Raw genomic sequence first — 7751 nt, forward strand, 5'->3', positions numbered from 1 at the left:
TATATATAATTTGCTACTCATGTTTAGAACGTGCTGAGTCATTAAACTCACTAGGTTGAATGATGTAGGATTTAATGATATAAGGAGGCTTGACGCTTGAGTGGATCGAGTGTGGCAGTACACTCCCGAGAGACATTTATTTTCCGCACTAGCTTGATAGATAAAGATTTAAAGATTTATTGTTAATGATTTTATTGAAAATTTCTATGCTTTATTTTATTGTTAGTTGATCTTTTTAAAGGTCGATGTAGGATTTTTGGTTAGTGACGATTTAGAGATTTTATTTTATGCACTTGAGATTCAAATGTTAAATTATGAGGATCTATGGATATGTTAAGTTATTTTTAATTAGTAATTTTCGAGTTTATGGTTTATTAAAAAAAAATAGAGGTCGTTTCAGTTGGTATCAGAGCCAAGATTTTCCCCAAAGGGTTGTGTAATGTCACTCTGAGAAGCTCAAGAAGTCACGCCTCAAATATGTGAGTTTTTACTGCTTTATATTTTATATGCTGAAAAATCTTTTAAATGCTTATATAATATATGATATAAATGTTAGTTGCATGCTGCATTAAAAATATTAAATGCATGTTGGGTAGTGGAATTGATAGGAATGATGAAGAACTTAGAGGAGAATATGCTGCATGTTCAATTTGAGCTGGAATTAGGAGTTGACATGGGGAATTTTTGGGTTAGAAATACAATTTTCAAGATTTGGGAGTACCAAAATGAAGAGTAAGAATTTAGCTAAGATGGCTAAGTATGAAGTGATTAGGGGAGCCAAGCTTTTCATTTATTAAGACAAAGAAAATTTCGAGGACGAAATTCTATTTAGGAGGGTGAGATTTGTAACGTCCGAAAAACCAACCTACGTAAACCACATGCATGCAAAATTATTTTAATTGCTTAATTGTTTTATTTAATTGATTTTAAATGCTTGCATGATATTTATTAAATGATTATAGATATCATTGCATGATTAAATAATTATATGACATGAGTTCATGAAATTGAAGGATTTTACTCGAATATTCGATAATAGGCAGGGGAAAAGAGATCGAGGATGACCAAGACAAGAATATTTATTTTTCATTAAATATTTGCAAGGCTTCTTAATATGATTAAAAATGATTTAATTTTTCTAAAAATGTTAGAGTTCGAATTATTTTACGAGTCCAGCTCGATTTTATCGAGGAAGCCAGTTTTGGGCAAACAAAGAGTTTTTAAAAGATCAAAAATATTATTTTTGGAAACTAAATTTTGTAAACTTTTATGTTTCAATTAAATAAGATTTATTAGGCTCAATTTAATTAAACTGAGTAGGGTCAATTGCTCATATACTTGGAGGCGCAAAACCAAAGCCCAATATAGCATGCAAATTAAATAGGACTCCTAGGCTTTCAAAACATCATACATCAGCCCCTTTTGCAGCCAAATCACACACAATTAACACACATAAATTCGAGATTCATCAAGAGGAGGAAAAGCTAGGGTTCTTCGTCGTCCATCTTCGCACCCTCGCCAACGATTGAATATTCGAGCGTTATAAATGTAAAGACACGTTTTCTAAATCCTTTGACGCATCATTCAAATCATAATATGCATGCTTTAATTGTTTTTGCATGAAAAATATAGGTGTGATTATTTTTACAATAGAACGATTATTTTAAAAATATGACGATTTTACGCTTATATGAAAAATGTTATGAATCCATCATACACGATGACATTAATATATGTTTAAGGGACGGAAAAGAGTCATAAAAGTGAATAAAAGAGGGCTGGACATGGTTGGGAAGGGGCTGTGCATGTTGGAGAGTAGAGCCAAGGGTTTATGGGTTTTGCATGAGTGCTAGGGGCTCGGTTTTGCGGGCTGGTGCATTAGGGCTCGGCCAGGGCTGGTCAATGGTTTGGTGAAGGCAGTAGGGATGTATTAGGGAGAGTCCTAGGGCGGCTGGACACGGCTGCACACAGGAAGGAAGGAGAGGCGCTGGACACGGGTGTTGAAGAGGTGATGTGCGGCTAGTTTGAGCGATCAGGCTGGTGTGTGGGGGGCCAGGCGAGGTTCAAGAGGGGCTAGAGGGTGGTCTAGGAATGGCTAGGGTGTGCTGGACTCGGGGGCTGCCGATGTGGTAGAGTCCTAGTAAGGCTAGGACTCTAGGAGCGCTTGAGGGAGGGGTGCGCGTAGCTTGTTATGATTGTAGGGCTCGCGACGTTGGCTCGAAGGCTTGGGCTGGTTTCGGGTGAATCTGACCAGCGTCCAAGGAGGGGGAGGTCTAAGGGGTTCGGTGGTTAAGTAGCAAGATGGTCCTTACGTGGGATAGGAATCCTAGTGAGCCAAGGAGACTCCAAGCGCAGCTCATGTTTAGAGGCAGGAAGTTTTGTGCAAGAAAAGGGATGGTTAATGGCTTGTGCTTGGTCAGTAGGGTACCTAGATTGGTTGGCTAGGATCTGGCTTGAGGTGGCTCGACCGTGGCTCGACAAAATAGGGAGATGGCTTGGTGGTCTTGGTTAAGGGTCAATATTGCAAAAATTAATGAATAAATTCGAACCATGGGTCTACGGAGGTGATTCATGGCTCACAAGGGTATTTTAGGTAATAAAAAGTCTATGTTTAAATTTTGGAAAGAAAATATGAAAGTTTGAATTTATTTGGGAAATAAATGTCTAACAAATTATTAATTAAATAATTAAATTAAAAACCTCGAATTAAGCTGAATAAAATTATAAAAAATTTGATTTAAACTTAAATAATTATTTGGCATAAGCCCATGTCATTAAAAGTAAGAAAAAGTCAAAATCGAGAACTTTTACGTCTAAGGGCAAAACGGTCATTTTACACTTGGTAATTACAAAAAAGCTTGGTATCGTCTGAAGGATCATAACGCATGTTAAATGATTTAAAATAATGATTTTGATGAAAATATGATATTTTATGATTTATGGTAAAGCTGTGCAATTTTTATTGTTAAAATGTTATTTTTGGAAAGTTATTTGGTTTTATGCTTTTAAAAGAAAAGGAAAAATATTTTGAGCGATGTGAATTGACTGTGACAAATGATATATGATATGTGTGGGATCCATTTTAAGAAGAAACGGTGAACTTACTATTTCATGGAGATGTCGTGAGGGAAAATGCCCCAGATGGAGCTCATTTACGGGAGAAGGCCCTACGTGCAGCTCATTTATGGGAGAAAGCCCCAGAGGGAGCCCGACGACCGTATTTCCATGACGCAGCCTATTGTCCGCCTCCATGGGCCACGTGGAGCTGAAGACTGATTAGTCGACCAGAGGATAAAAGCTAGTCACTTTCGAGCATTAAACTTCACCCAAAATGATAAAGGATTGAAAGCTTTATGATTAAAATGATTTTACGATTTATGATTTATTTATGCTTAAAATCTATTTTAAAATAAAAGGTATGATTTTTATTGCATGTGAGTATATATGTATTATTTACTACTCATGTTTAAAACGTGCTGAGTCATTAGATTCACTATGTTTGAATGATGCAGGATTTCATGATATGAGGAGGCGCTGACACTTGAGTGGATCGAGTGTGGCAGTACACTCCCGAGATACATTTATTTTCCGCACTAGCTTGATAGATAAAAGATTTATTGTTAATGGTTTTATTAGGAATTTCTATGCTTTATTTTATTGTTGGTTGATATTTTTAAAGGACAATGTAGGATTTTTGGCTAGTGACGATTTAGAGATTTATTTTATGCACTTATATTCAAATATTAAATTATGAGGATCTATGGATATGTTAAGTTATTTTTAATTATTAATTTTCAAGTTTATGGTTTATTTTTTTTTTTAAACAAGGTGAGGTCGTTTCACTATTATTAAAAAAAATTCACCTGAAATATAGCTAGAAACATCTCTAGATGTTCTTATATATGGGAAAATATTGTACTGGTAAAACCAAGTTAAAATATACATTTCTATTTAATTTTCAATTTTATAACTAATTTTTCTCGATACATATTAAAGGGTTATCTTTACACCTATCAAATATACGACTCAGAAATGAACGTTTAAAAATATAATATATATTGAACTAAATTCGATTTATCTATGCATAAACATAATCCATAAATATAAATATGCGGACTAAAAGTAAGAACACATTATAACATCTAGCTATTGATAATGAATTTGAGACAAAAATGATAGACTTAATTTAATTGTGGTGATGATAGTCAAAACCAGTAGATCGCGTTAATAAAACCAGAAGATAGTATAAAAACAGAAGTTCTCGTGTCGCCTTAACAAAGCAGTACTCTTCGAGTACTTATCAGTTTAGAAAAACAGAAGCAGAAGTTGACTTCTACTGAATCAGAACCTAACGATCTTGTATTAAATGTTATCGTTACTTTACCAAGTACAAAGTATTAAATGCATCATTAATGCTGAACAAAGTCATTTAATACGTTTTACTAAATGTGGTATGAAACAAGACTGATTGTTTTGAAGCTTTTTGCAGGAACTTTTTTGGTAATAAAGCTGATCTTATCAGAAGTCAAAGAATCCATTTTGTTTATAGACGTTGGATTCAAGACTTCTATAAATACACAAGATCAACGACGTTTATAGGCAACCGATACCAAAACAACGTTTACATTCTTATATACAAACGTCGATTTGAGCACTCAAACTTACATATCATCTTCAAGCTCAATATGCAGAAAAGCAGCACTATCTGATCTTTTGAGATCATATTGTGCTGACTGTTTCTTACTCTCTCTCCAATCATATTCAAGTTATTATATCTTTGAGAAGAGTTTGTAATCTGGAAAAGAATCTTTTCCAGAACTTTGTTGTATTCGTATTATCGTTGTGAGAAACTAAGAGTTTCAGTAGGCGAAGGATAAGTCCTGCTGAAATGGGCGTGTACAAGTGTTGTAGTGTAAAAACCAAAGTCTTTTAGTGATACCTTCTGAAAACAGAAGAAGGGGAGACGTAGAAGATTTTATCTTCGAACTTCAATAAACAACTATTGTGCACTGCCTACTGTTTTATTGTATTTCACCGTACTCTATTGGATCGTTTCGCACTATTTATTGTGATCTGCTAGAGTTACTTTCAAACAAGAACAGCTATAATCTCTAACAGGATTCTAGCACCCTTTGCAAAAACGACTTTCAAAGGAAAGAGTTTATTCACCCCCCCTTTAAACTCTATTTCGATCCCCAACAAGTGGTATCAGAGCAGATTTCTCTTGTTTTATATTTACAACAGATATGGCACACTTCAGCAAGGTTCCTATGTTCTCAAAATAAGACTTTGATGACTGAAAAATCCGGATGCAAGCTCATCTTGCAGCCCAAGACGATGACATGTGGTATGTCATCACAGATGGTCCTTTGAAGATCTTAAAACCTAACACTGCTGTTGTTGTGTTGTTACTGAGAGAGCGCCTCAAATGGTTGAAAAGCACAGAAGTGAATGGACTGGCGAAGATAAGAAGAAATCCAATCTTGATAATGTGGCGAAGGAAATTCTTTACAAAACCCTCGACAAAAATACCTTCAGCAAGATCAAGATGTGTTCTACTGCTAAAGAGATTAGGGAGAAGCTCATCCAAATCTGTGAAGAAAATGAGCAGATGAAGGAGAATAAATTGTCTGTAGCAATGCAGAAATTCGAGAATCTCAAAATGAAAGCTGGAGAAACTCTGAACGAGTTTGATGAACGGTTCAGCAGCCTGGTTAATGAACTAGCAACTCTTGGGAAAGAGTATGACAATAGAGAAATAGCACTCAAGGTGATGAGAGCTTTACCCAGGGAATGTGACGTTAAAACAATGGCTATGAGAGTCTCTAAAGATCTAAACAAGTTGGAGCTACATGACTTGTTCGCTGACTTAAAAGCCTATGAGTTCGAACTGGAAGTGAGAAGCGGAGAAGAGCCCTCAACAAATCTACCTACAAAGGCTCTTGCCGCTACTACTGTTGCTGCTGCTGTAGCTGTTCTGCAAGCATTACCTGCTACCATCATTGAGAGCACTTCTAAAAAGACTGCTGAAAAGATCAGCAATGATGCTATGTCTCTCTTTGTGAAGAAATTCTCCAGATTCATGAAGAAGAATCATCGAGCCTACCAAAGCCCTAACCGGAACTTCAAGAAGGATTCACCACCTGGTGACATGGCGTGCTTTAACTGTGGAAAGATCGGTCACTTTATTGCTGATTGTCCAAAGCCCAAGAAGGATGACCAGAAGAAAAATGAATACAAGAGGAATGACAAGAAGTTCAGAAAAGACCGCAAAGCAATGATTGCTGAGGAAAGAAAATCTATATGGGCGGATTCTAGCTCTGAGTCTTCTGACTCAGAAAGTCATTCCAGGGAAAGTGATGCAGAAGAGATCAAATGTCTCATGGCAGATATTGAACCAACCTCGACATCTAGAGAGGTATTTGACTTTGACTCTGACGAATTTACACGAACTGATTTAATTAAAGCACTGCATGACATGGTGGAAGAGTACTCAAGACTTTCTCAATCATTCGAGGAAGTTAAGATTGAAAATCAAGACTTAAAAGATCAAGTCGGTAAGTTCACTTGCTTGCAAAAGAACAGCTGCAATGTTTTTAAAGTTGAGATGAGTAAGTTAAAAACTGAGAATGAAAGAGTGAATGCAGATTACCAAACAATGAGGTCTGAAAACCAGAAGCTATCTGTTTTGGTAAATGCATGGAACAAGTCTTCTATTTCCTTAGAGAAGATGCAAGAATTGCAGAAGCAATCCGGTGACAGGAGTGGTCTCGGATTCAGCAATAATGAAAGCACTTCTGAAACAAGTACTAAGCCAGAGCTGGATAAAGGCAAAGGGAAATTTATTCACTTTGTCAAATCCAATGTGGTATATGAACCCGAGGTACCAACTGTTCGAGTTGAAAGGACTGTAAATCAGACGAACAGAAGAAAGCATTATGGTCTGGGTTATGTTGAACCTAAGGGAAGAGTTCACCAGAGTTCTGGATCCAGCAGAGGATTCAACTCAGGAGGACAACCCCCTATGAAGGTTAAAAACTACCAGCACTCTAATTCTAGACCTGTTCAGAAAAGATACAGACCAGACAAAAAAAACAGAAGTGAAGAACAACATTCTGAGATGCATTCTGTTAGAAATAGCAGACCTTCTGTTGCACACACCGCTTTCGATACCTGAATTACAAGGTTACCTAGAATTGTACAAATGTGGGTTCCTAAATGATTGATAAGGATTGGACCCAAATAGATTGGGTACCAGATACTAAAATTTGTGTTTGCAAGAACAGGAGAGGAAAGCCAAAATCAGCAGCTCCACATGGTATCTGGACAGTGGATGCTCCAGACACATGACTGGACAGAAAAATCTACTATCAGAAGTAATGAGTTGTACTGGACCAAAAATAACATTTGGAAATAACTCAAAAGGTAAAACCATGGGTAAGGGTAAGATTATCCATGGTAACATTACTATCAATGATGTATTATTGGTTGAAAATCTTTATTACAATTTAATTAGCATCAGTCAACTTTGTGATAATGGTTATTCTGTGATTTTTTAGAAACACACATGCACAGTTAAAAATGCTGATGAGTCTACTGTATTAACTGGAAAAAGAGAAGGCAACACATACAAAGTTTCATGGAATATAGATCATGTTAATGCTCATACGTGTTTAGTTGCCTCTCTTAGTGATAAACATTGTCTATGGCACAAGATATTGAATCATATGAATTTCAAGTCAATCAACAAT

Source organism: Primulina tabacum, chromosome 11 (genome assembly GCF_025594145.1).
Source record: "Primulina tabacum isolate GXHZ01 chromosome 11, ASM2559414v2, whole genome shotgun sequence".
Lineage (NCBI taxonomy): Eukaryota > Viridiplantae > Streptophyta > Magnoliopsida > Lamiales > Gesneriaceae > Primulina > Primulina tabacum.